A 12999-nucleotide genomic window follows, 5' to 3' on the forward strand; every position below is an offset into this window, starting at 1 on the left:
GTGATTATTTATGCAAGATTTTGATGGGCTTTCTTTTCGTGTAATATGAAATCTTTCTCTGGGTTGATTATTTTAATGGGAAGAATGCGTATTCTGCCTCCTCTCGTTGTCTGGTTTCCAGCAACAATCCACACTGCTTTCAACCAGCCCGGGCATGTCCAGTCCCAGGCCTTCATGGGCCTAGCCTCCTGTCTGCAGTGTTCTACACTTAACTCAGCAGTTGGATCCTCTGCCATAAAAGTCCAAAAGTCATATCCTTGTTGATATGAAAAATGTGGGATTTTTGAGAACCTTTCAGCCCCCATGTCAATGGAACTGATGCTGAATGATTGCAGAATGCTCAATATTGAATTGCTTTTCCAAGTGCTTGGCTGACTTCTTTCTCCCACACCCTGAACCATGTGTTTGTGAACTTTCATATCTCAGTCAACAGATGGAAGGATGTTTCTTTAATTCCTGGCAGGAAATAATTGTGCTATGTGATGGCAGTTGCCCTGCACCATTGCCCATGATAATGGCTCTGTCTCTGGAGCCAGAATTTCGATTTAGCTCACCCCTCTTGGGTTAGTTGACCCTTAGTGTCTGTACAGTGTGGTTTAGCTATTTTATATTCTCACAGCTTGGCTCATGTCCTTCAGTTCTCCACCACTCCACCCCACCTTTTAATATTTCTTTTACAGTAGAGATATATCCTCCATTGATTCTTGTGATGGTGAGCACATGGTTGGTTTCAGCTAAATTGTACACTTGTTTATTCAGTTAATTAATTTGGTTCCATCAGCCCAAGTCCCCTGTGAAATTTTCCAGGTTTTTCCTGTTTTTTTTGTTTTTGCTTGCATGGTAACAGATATAATACCATAATCAATTTTACAATTTACTTTTATGGGTGCAGATTGAATTCAAGGGGGAACCTCAATATTTAGAGCTATATCCCATCAAGCTGGGGTATTTATTTCCTTGATCTCTCGTTTCCATGGGCAGCATTTTACCCTCGGCATGCAGGCATATACCCGAACATGAAATAAAACTAGTTGATATCAGTGTGCGCAGGTGAGACCACAGGATGCAGCTTCTGCACATCTCTGCAAGGTACCCTGGCAGCTCCCATGATGCTTATATCCTGAGACACTCACCCAGGCACTGGGGGTCTTCAGTGCTCCAGCCCAATTGGATAGATGGTGACTGTGACGAGGGCAATCAGCTCAAAAGGTGTCTCATGATGCCTCTCTGCCACCCAAGATCAGGGGTTGAGCAGTGGTACAAAAGCCACCCCTACACAAGGGCGGTGGTAGAGAGAACAATCGGTCTTAATGTGCTTCCGATGCCTGGACCACATGGGGTGCACTGCTATACCACCTCATTGTTATGAATCTTTTTGGCAGCCACTCTCTGTTAAGCGCCTCGATGAGCATTTTATGCTGAACGGAATCGAACGGCTTAGCCAGATCCTCAAAGACAACGGCCAGCTCTTTCCTGTTGTGTTTGGCCCCTTTCATGATGTTACTTAGAACTGTGATGTTCTCATTACAACCAGGTTTTCGCCACCAGAAATACTTTTCATAAGAACATAAGAACTAGGAGCAGGAGCAGGCAATTCAGCACCTCGAGCCTGTAATGAATGGCAGGACAATCATGGCTGATTCATTTTGCCCTCGAATTAGATATCTGTCTCTCCTCAAATTTATTCATGTCCCAGCATCCGCAGAACTCTGAGGTAGTGACTTTCACAGATTCATGACCCTTTGAGAAAAGTCATTCCTGCTCATCTGATTTAAATCTACCGTCCCTTAGCCTAAAACTATTGCCTTTCATTCTGGAATCACCCAGTAGGGGAAACATCCGTTCCACATCTACTATGTCTAACCCCTTTAGCATCTTACATAGCTCAATTAGATTTCCTCTCATCCTTAATCTCTAGCGAGTCTCGGCCTAAAAAGCTCAATCTCTCCTCATAAGACAAGCCCCACATCTCTGGAATCAATCTAGTGAACATACTCTGAACCGCCTCCAGTGCCATTACATCCTTAAGTGAGGGGATCAAATCTCTGCACAGTACTCCAGGTTTGGGGTCTCCAATGCCTTGTACAGCTGCAGCAACACTTCCCTATTTTTATTCTATTCCTTTAGCAATAAATGCCAAAATTCCAATTGTCTTCCTTATTACCTGTTGTACCTGCATACTAGCTTTCAGTGATTCACGCACCAGGACACCCAGATCCCTCTGCACTGAAGCATTCTGAAGTTTCTCTCCATTTAAATAATAAGTCACCTTTTTATTCTTCTGACCAAAAGGGATAACCTCACTTATCCATGTTAAACTCCATCTGCCAGAATTTGGCCCACTTACCTAACCTGTCCATATGCATTTTGTAAATTTCTTATTTGTTCCTTGCAACTTACTTTCCCACCTATTTTGGTGTCATCTGCAAATTTATCTATAGTACCTTCTATCCCTGAATCCAAGTCATTAATATAGACAGTAAATAGCTGGTGCCTCTGGACTGAACCCTGTGGCACCCCACTTGTTACAGTTTGTCATCCAGAAAAAGACCCATTAATCCTTTCTGCCTGAGGTTGATCTGGACCATTCGCCAACCCCCCCCACCCCCCCACCGCCTCCAAAGCCAGATTGCTTCACTGTGCAGAGTGCAGCAAGCAACCAACCACTATCTGGCACTGGAAAGGGGGACACAGAGGAGGAAGATGATCTTGATGCAGACAGGCAACAGGTGATGAGTCCAGCAGTGAGTCTGTGGATGAACATGGTGAGATCACTGAGGGCATAGGCACTGACCTGGGTAAACCCCAGGGAGTCAGGGACTCCTAGAACGCTTTGATCCATTGCTACTGCAGCTAACCTGACCGACGAACAGCCACCACCACATGAGGGCTGCAGGCTCCACACTTAATCCCTGACAGGACCCGTTCCTTGGTTAACAACATACACTCTGCCATTGCAATGAAATTTATGGAGTCACACTCCATCATAACACCATGGCATACCCCACACCTACACAGCAAATGTAGTATCCAGAGGCCAGTTGCAAGAAGAAACATAATTTGCTGCTGACAAAGAGCAGACATTAACATTGACTGGTGTTTTACATCACACCATTCAATAAAAGAACAAAAATGGGGGGAATCAAGTGATCAAGCTGTTGTGATTTGAGGTGTTTTACGGTTTCGCTAGCAGGTACTACGTCTAGGTGCTCCAGCCTCACTAGCATTGGAGACAGCCTGCTGACTCTGAAGTCCTGTTGGCCTTAATGACCTTGGCGGGTGTCCACTGGCCCATGGAGCCTGTACTGTCCCTGCCTGAGAGGGGACAGGATTCCCATGGCTGGCATCTCTCCTGTCAGTGCAGCCTCATATGTCATGGTCACTGGCAGAGGAGCTGTTACTGTATCTGGAGCGTCCTGAGGAGCCTGCAGAGACGGCAGGCTGATTATGCACCAATTTCAGTTCGCATTGGACATCTCTGCTCACCATTGATGGATGGGCACCTAGCTGAGCAATCCATCTCCCACACTGCCACTGAGCAGCTGGGCTCATTGCTGGTGTGAGGGCTTGCATCTCTGGGATCCTCTGAGCTCCAGGAGGAGCCTCTCCATGAGAGTCACCACTCCCTCCATGGAGGAGGCAGTGTGCTTGGCCATGAGGGTCAATGCAGTGCTCTTCTCTGCAGGGACTCCTCCACAACGGACACCATGGCACGCATTCCCTCATGTATCACTGCCAGATCTTCCACACCCGGATGGACATCCAGCATCTGCTTCCTCATGGATGACTTCAGAGGCCTATCAGCCATTGACTGAGCATTGACCTGGTCCCCCAGCAGCCCTCTGCCAATTCCCTGGACACTCTGCCTCCACCTGAACATCAAGCAAGTGTGAAATGGACTCACCAACGTGCAGTGAGATACTAGATGGTGATCTTAAGCTGTCTGAGGTGCTGGTATCTGCGCTGGTGCCAGCTTGACAGAGGGTGATGCTGGTGCGTGCTCAGCATGGTGGTCCTCAGGGGTCAGGGGTGGGCCTTCAGGCTCCTCTGAACGAGGGGCTGCTGGTGAGCGTAAAAGGGAGAAGAAGCACATGTCATTAGTTTGTCATTAGACTGTCCATGTGTATGCCTGCCACCCTGATGAGACAGATCTGCATCATGGTGCCCTCATCTCCCCATTATCAATGGGGATACCAGGTTTGAGGCTCCCATCACTATACAGACTACACTACAATGGTTGCAAAAACCACATTCGCACCTCAGTGCACTGCAATCTTACCTCCCACTGGCGCCGCTACACTCTAATATTTGAGATCCAGTGGGATGTCCAGCTCAACTGTTCAGCAAAGTGACCCATGCCAACACGGTACTCACCCTTCCCGATTGCAGGAGATCATTCAAGTACTTTCGGCACTGCACCCACGTGCGCCTCACCACATTGTGGCTGCTGACCCTGGATGCCACCTCCACCCAGGGGTCTTTTGGTAATGTGGTGGTGGCTGCTTCCAGTCCCTGGCGACAAGTGTTTCTCCCCTTGCTGTCACCTCCAGGAGGGCAGCGAGGCTCTCATCTGAGAAACGTGGGGCTGACCTGCCCTCCTGCCTGCCGTGTCCACCCGCTATGGTCTCCATTCACAGGAGATCCGCGTCCTTTAGTGGCAGCCTTCCAGGGGCTGCCCAGGCTGCATTTGAATTGGCTGCTGGGATGTCATTGGACCCAACGGACAAGACCCCGCCCTATCACCCTCCCTCATTGGCTGCGTTTTACACTGAGGGGGCCTTAATTGGTCCATCCTCGTAAAATCACAGTGAGCTGCCAATCGCCGGTGGCACAGGTCCCTGACCACCTCTGCCGAGCACCCCCTCTGAGGGTAAAATTCTGCCCCCGCTTTTCCCCTAATGTTTTTGGGAAAGCTCTGCATCCTTTACCAGTTCTGTCAAATGTTTGGGTAATGGTGGAATATCAGACCCAAAATGGGAGATGTAATCCTGGAAATTATTGCTCAGGTTTATTGGGGAGTGATCCAAGATAGGATTATCATTTCACTGACTCTTTACAATGCAGGAGGAGGCTATTTGTCCATCGGGACTACTGAATCATTTAATACGCACAAATTAATGCAGCTCCCAATCCGGGTATCTACGTGGCTCGTCCAGGTTGTGACTTAACTCCAGGAGTGACCAAGGCAGGTGACTCAGGTGGAAGTGGAGCACGGGAATAACTGACCATGATCCTCTGTTGGACAAGCGTGAATATTCATCACATAGATACTGATGATACTAGGTGGCCGATCAAATAGTTAGTGGTCAGAAAACCTATCCTGAATAACATCATCTGATTGTGTTGCTATCTTAATTAAGCATATTAACATAGGAAAGCTGCTTTAGTTAACACTTATAATTAATAGCATGCACCCACCACCCAAATAATGACCAAGGTAACTGCCAAAACCATTGTTAGACTAACATGATCACAGCAAATATATTACCAAATTACCCACTCTACCCACCCACCAGGGATCTGGACTTCTCACTGTCGGTATACAATACCTGTCTTGTAGCACCTTCCCGTCCTTCATCTTGGGCTTGCGATATTGAACCAAGTGAGCTCTGTTAAACGACTGATTACTGGCCTTCAAATATTTGCAGAAGTTCCAAGGTCAGAGATCATCAGTCTTGAAGTTGGGTGAAGGAGTTCTATTTCTGGATCTTCAGGAATCGCATGAAGATTTTGTTCAAATTGAACCACTTTCCTCTTGCTCCCTTGACGAATCTGAAGAAGGTAACTGACACGCCACCGGTCAGCTCTCGTATTTCATCCTTTAGGTGTTGACACTTCCGTTCTTTCTCTGCCCAAGCTTTCTCCAGCAAATTATTTTCTTCAAACTGCACTGACATTGACAACCGCTACTACTCTATCCTTGACAAGTACTACCAGGTCTGGCTTCCAGAGGGTCCCGTCTTTTCCAAAGAGCCTCGTTTCCAAGTTGGATTCCCAGCCGCACTTCGAGAGAAACTGCTGCAAGTAGTCCAGGATTTTTTGATCCCGGTGTTTTTAATGAACGGACAGTTACCGGAGGTGTGAGCCAGTGATTCGAAAAGGGCCTCACGTCGTCTTCAGGACTTGTTTGCGTGGTGACTTCCCCTGTTTGTGGTGGATCTCATTGGATAGAGATTACACTAATAATCAAATGATATTCATGAGCCTGAATCAGGATTGTTTGGCATAAGAAAAAAAAAAAATTGAGCCAGGAATTTGAAGAATAGCCGTTGCTGGAGAACTTGATGCCTGATCCTTGGCATTGGAGTTCTGTCCATTTTAAATATTTAACCTCCATCCAAGCTGCATATCTGTTGACAGGTTTTGGTCTGGATGTTTGGGGAATATTCATTCATTCTAAATTGATGATTTCATCAGTGTCATTTCCTTTGTGTCCCCCTTCGACCACACTTCTCTTTGAGGCATTTTTCGAATTCCCTCAGGGATATGATTGTCTCTTTGTTCTTGATACCACAGAATTCAAACAAGGCCTGAATCACCTTGTCCGGTGAGCTCTCCAACGTCCCTAATCTCCAGATAACGGCCAAAAGAATTTGGACTTCAACTCTCGGCATGGCTAGACCACGATTGCGGTTACTGCTGTAGAGAATTCCATCCATTATGTGCAGTGGAAGGTGGAGGATTTATTTTGTTGTGTTTTTAATGGATTAATCGAGTTTCACCAACGTGTTTTGTGATACCTCTGCTAGGATTAAATGAAAATACATCCTTGAAATCGTAGGTTTTAAGGTTTTCGATCTTTTAGGTTGAAGTGCTGCCTCCTTCAAATTCACTATCCATCCATCGATTTTGGTTTCCCAAATACCCCTGCTGAGGGGTCGATTCTGGCTGCCACATATTTGTCTCCTGGAGTTATGTATGAGATTGGACCTCCTCTCAACAGCCAGTTTGCCATACTGTTATACTGAAACATATTCCTCTTGTGGATGAAGAGGAATCCCTTGGTCTTCCTGGCATTCATCTCCAACCCTGTGTTCTGGCAGAATTCCTGTACAATGGCTAAGTTCTTGGTCATGCCTGAATAGCAGTCACTGAGTAAAGCAATGTCATCAGTGAACGCCAGAGCTGAGCAACTAACCTGTGTTCCCTGGAAGGCAAGTTGATGCCCAGCTGTGCCTCCTGTAGGGAACAGATTAGAGGGTCCATCACAATGTTGAATGGGTTTGACCCTGTATGACACTTATAGGTTCGGTTTGACCATCTTCAGATTCAATACATGTGCTAGTTCCCGAGGACAGATCTGTGATCATTGTTATGATTTTTTTGGCAGCCCCACTCTCTTTGAAGTGCCTCGATGAGCATTTTATGCCCAATGGAATCGAACGCCTTAGCCAGATACACAAAGACAACGGCCAGCTCTTTCCTGTTGTATTTGGCCCCTTTTCATGATGTTACTTAGAACTGTGATGTTCTCATTACAACCAGGAAACCCTTTTCATAAGAACATAAGAACTAGGAGCAGGAAAAGGCAATTCAGCCCCTCAAGCCTGTCCTGCCATTCATTATGATCATAGCTGATATTTTGGCCTCAAATTAGAAATCTGTCTATTTCCTCAAATTTAGTCAGCGCCCCAGCATCCACTGCAATGTGAGGTAGTGACTTCCACAGATTCACGACCCTTTTGAGAAAAGTTATTCCTGCTCATCTGATTTAAAGCTACCACCCCTTAGCCTAAAACTATGGCCTCTCATTCTGGAATGTCCCACAAGGGGAAACATCCACTCCACATTTAGTTTGTCTAACATCTTTAGCATCAGTTAGAGCTCCTCTCATCCTTAAACTCTAGTGAGTATAGGCTTATACTGCTCAAACTCTCCCCATAAGATAAGCCCCGTATCAATCATTTGAACCACCTCTGAACCGCTTCCAGTGCAACTACATCCTTAAGTAAGGGGACCAAAACTCTGCACAGTACTCCAAGTTTGATCTCACCAATGCCTTGTACAGCTGCAGCAACACTACCCTATTCTTATTCTATTCCTTTAGCAATAAATGGCAAAATTCCAATTGTCTTCCTTATTACCTGTTGTACTTGCATTCTAGCTTTCAGCAATTCATGCACCAGGACACCCAAATCCCTCTGCACTGAAACATTCAGAAGTTTCTCCATTTAAATAGTAAGTCACCTTTTTATTCTTCCACCAAAAGGGTTAATCCCTCACTTACCCATGTTAAACTCCATCTGCCAAAGTTTTGGACCATTCACCTAACCTGTCCATTATCCATTTTGAAAAATTTCTTATTTCTTCCTTGCAACTTACTTTCCCACCTATATTGGTGTCATCTGCAAATTTATCTATAGTACCTTCTATCCCTGAATCCAAGTCATTAATATAGACAGTAAATAGTTGGTGCCTCAGGACTGAACCCTGTGGCACCCCACTTGTTATAGCTTGTCATCCAGAAAAAGTCCCATTCATCCGTTCTGCCTGAGGTTGATCTCGATCGTGTCACTTAAGCGTTTGGTGATAGTTTTAACGATGAGTCGGAAGAAAATTGGGCTTATCGTTATTGGTCGCCAGTTGTCAATGATTTTTAGATTCTTGGTCTCGTCTGTCTTATCAATGAGAACTGTGTGGCTCTTTTTCATGACCCTTGGGATGGAAGTTGATTTGAGCCAGAGGGAGAAGGGACGTGGAATCCTGTCTTCGTACTCTGCCTGGACGTCCATGATGTCTTCCAACTTCATCCCATCAGCTCCTGCTGCCGTGTTCTTATCAATGTCTTTAATTGCTGTATCCTCGACCTCTTCCTTCTGTATGGGTTCTTTCAAAGAGTCGTAATCTCTCCTTCCGTTATATAATGTATACTTTTGGGGGTTTGCTTTATTTGGTTTTGCGAGTTTCTTGGTAAAACACTCTTCGTGCAGAGCTTCGCTGAGTGGACATTGTAGGGTGGACAGTGCTTCCATGATTTGCCGTGCTATCTTTCTCCTGTCTGTTTTGGAAGCCAACTGAGTTGCTTTGAAACTTGTTTTTTTAGCTGCCCACTTATTCTTGGATTTTGTGTTTTGGCCTCTCCTTGGGGTGAGCTTCTGTCTTCCTGGACCTCCTGCCAGTTTCCTCTTCCTTTCCTTCAGTTAATATAACATCTGTGATGCTTCAATGAGGCCGATGGCTGTGGTTCTTGCTTCTGGATCGTTCCGTACCACCATTAGTTCTTCAGCTGAGTTCAGCTGATCATCCAGATCCATGTGTCTAGGGATACTGGCCGGGGGTTGCACATTCCTCGCCCTTTGGGGACTGTTTCCCCCTCACCACCTTTGTGTCATCCCCCCTCTTGTGGAGTTTCCGTTTCCCAAGCACCTTCTGTCTGGCTGCTTTGTGGTGATGATACGCTCGTTGTTTATCTGCTCTGCTTTCAGGAGCAATCCATTCTTGGAAGCAATCTGCCTGCTGGTTTTAGATGTGAGATGGGCTGCTATTTGTTTGTTGATGTCTGCACAGACTTCATACCACTTCATTAATTCTCTGAGGAGGTCGGTTTCCTCTTTAGTCCATTTATAATCTCTCTGGCCAGGCTTTGCTTGTGGTAGGTGAGCTGCTAATCTTTTCACGTTACGTACTTCGGTGTGTCTGTGACGCTCGTGCTGGCTGAGCCCAATTTGCCATGTGACCTGCATTTCAGTGTTCACATGCATAGATCGTACCGGTGAGAGGTGGCCTTACCCCTTTACATTTGCTATAATGACAAGCAACCGAATTGTAATCGTCAGTTTTTCTGCATTTGGAGCAAATTGTGTGAAGGTGTTTAATCTGATGTCTCACGGCCATGTGTTTGCAGAACTCACCCACCCCGGGGAGTAGCAGATGGCAGAGCAGCCCATCAACGGGGTATTGGATCTCCACTTCACTCTGTACGGTTCTGTCGTCACTGGGTGGCAGCTCCACAGGCTCGATGTAGGTTGGTGGAATATCTGTCTGGTCTTGAGGCACCTCAACCCCGTTATTGTCCAAAGTTACCATTCCCTTGAACTGTTTGTTATAAAAGGTCAGCATGTTTATGGCTCTCGTGTCACCCATTTCGCTTAGAGACCTTGACTCTGACACCTCCTCATGTTCGTCTTTCAATATTAAGAGTTCCGGATCTTCCAGCCTGGCTTGTTTCGCTGGTTCCCTGTAAGGTAGATAATAGCGTCTAAATGGTCTCGGATCCACCTCGGTGGTTTTCCGTTCAGGTGGACTATTTCACTAGCCCGTTGAGCTCGGAACTAGCACTTGCAACTTGTGCCTTTTTGTAGAAGGCCACTGCACAAATGCGGGGACATTTTTTCTCTGGGTCGCTTCCCACCCAGGCCGCTCTGACCAACAACGGTCAACCATATTTAAACAATAATGCTGGTCTCCGCAGACCACAATCAGCACTGCTCTTCTGAATGTCTTTTAGGCAATGAACCCTTTTCTATCTGTGCCAACCCTAATAATGGTGACGTTGTTACCAGCAGGAGCCACGAGGAGGCACGACCGACGCTGTGGATGGCGAGAACACCAAACCACCATAGGTCACGTAACTACTAACCAGACAGACTCACTAGCGAAGCCGCCATCATCAGTCATAGTTACTCCTGCCAACTGAGAGCATTCCACCTAGTCCCACTCCCCTGCCTTCTGCCCATAACCTTGCACATTCTCTTTCTTAGGTAGAAATCAATTCTCTTTTGAATGCCTTGATTTAACCTGCCTACACCACCCTTTCAGGAAGCTGGTTCCAGACCCCAACCACCCTCAGTTAAAAAACATTTTCTTCACACCACGTTTACTCCTTTTGCCAATTTTCAATCTGTGCCCTCTATTTCATCTCTTGTATGTGAACTCTTTCTAACCTATGAACCCTGTTTCATTATCCTCAGGATCTTGAATATCTCTATCAAATCTCCTCTCAGCCGCCTTTTCTCCAAGAAAACGATCCAAACCTCTCCAACCTACCCTCATAGCTACATCCTGTGTATCCCTGGAATCAGTTTTGTGAATGTCCTCTACTTACTCAAATGCCTTCATATCCTTCTTGATGTATGGTGCTCAGAACTGGACACAGGACTCCAGATGAGGCCTAACTGTCTTATCCAAGTTCCTATTACTAAAGCCCAAGATACTATATGCTTTAACTATTCTCTCAACATGCCCTACCATCTTCAGTGACCTATGTACATATACGCAGAGGTCCCTCAGTTCCTGCATCTCCTTTTAGATGCTGTCAATTTATAAAATATACTGTCTCAGCATATTTTTCCTGCCAAAACGAATCACCTCCCACTTTTCTGCATTGAACTTCATTTGCCATTTGTCTGTCCTTTTGAAATTCAACGCTAGTCTCATAATTTACGTTTTCAATCTTGTATCATCAGCAAATTTTGAAATCATGTCCTGCACACCAAAGTCTAAGTCATTAATATATGTAATCAGGAAATGTCCCAATACTGACCCCTGGCAAACTCCATTACAAACTTTCTTCCAATCTTAAAAAACAACCATTTACCCACTACTGTTGCCTGTCCCCTAGCCAATTTCTAGCCAAGTTCCTACTTTCCCTTTTATTGCATGAGCTAGAATTTTGCGTAAGTCTGTGTGGCACTGTATCAATGCCAAATCCATACATACCACGTCATTGTGTTTCCCTCATCAACCTTCTGTTATCACCTCAAAAACATCAAGTTATTTAAATGTGAGTTTCCTTTAATGAATCCATGCTGGCTTCCTTAATTATCCTGCACTTGTCTAAGGCCCTGGTACCTTTTGTATTTTAAGTAAAGATGACCTTTCCAACACCACCTTCCTCAATTGAATGTTCTTCTGATGTAGCAGTTACCACCTCTCACCTCAGCCTAGGTACCTTTCCACAAAACTGATGCAAAGTATTCATTCCACACCTCCGCAATTGCTCCAGCCTCCACATGCAAGTCACCTTTTATGTCTCTAATCGGCCCTACTCTCGCTTACCACTTCTTATTTACGTGTTTACAGAAGACCTTGGGATTCCCTTTTTATGTTTGCTGTCATCCTTTTTTCATGGTCTCTCTTGCTTTTCTGATTAGTTTCTTCACTTCACCTCTGGAGAACCAGGGTGAATTTAGAAGGACCATTGTGTTTTTCTACCTGACATCTGGTGTACACACACTTCTCCCTTATTATCTTTACCTCCTAACTCTCAACATTCAGGGCTTTCTGGATTTAGTTGTCCTACCTTTTCCCCTTCAAGGGAATATATCTTGACATTTCCTGCAATACTTTTTCTTTGAAGGTGGCCATTGCTCAGCCACTGTCTCTTTTCTGCCAATATTTGACTTCAACTCATTCGACTCAGATGCATCCTCATCCCGTTGAAGTTGGCTTCCCCCCACATATTCCTGTTCTGGATTGCTCGCTGACCTTTTCCATGATTAATGTGCATCTTGTGATACAATAGTCACTGCTCCCTAGAGCCTGTCTGTGCTACTTGAACCTTTATCTGGCTTCTAAAGCAGAAGGTCAAATCATGAATTGGGCCCCAGGTGTCATTGTGTACCCTATATTGGCTCATGCTAGTGGTTCCATTGCCCTTGTATATGCAACTTGGGACGGGACATGGCTCTGAGCCATCACCTCCAGGTTACGGTTGATATGTGGGTTTTTGTCAAAGCGCACAACCTGTCCGCTGAACACATTCAGGTGATATGGGCACAACACTACATGTGTATCCCCTCCTGACACCCCTTCAGATCAGGGCTGGTCATGGAGTTCCCCTACTCCTCCATGATGCCCACACGTACATCATTTAGAATGACACTGATATCTTCCACACAGTTTTCCGGCTTTGTTCATTGTTACTGATCCATCACCGGTATCCTGAGAACTATTCCCATCATAGACTGCAGTCAGGGTAATATTTGGGACTAGGTATGCTTTGTAAGGCAACTGCAGCTGGCATGGGTTCATGAGATTGGCATAAATACTCCCAACCTT

The sequence above is a fragment of the Carcharodon carcharias genome, chromosome 23 (assembly GCF_017639515.1).
Source record: "Carcharodon carcharias isolate sCarCar2 chromosome 23, sCarCar2.pri, whole genome shotgun sequence".
In the NCBI taxonomy this organism is placed as follows: domain Eukaryota; kingdom Metazoa; phylum Chordata; class Chondrichthyes; order Lamniformes; family Lamnidae; genus Carcharodon; species Carcharodon carcharias.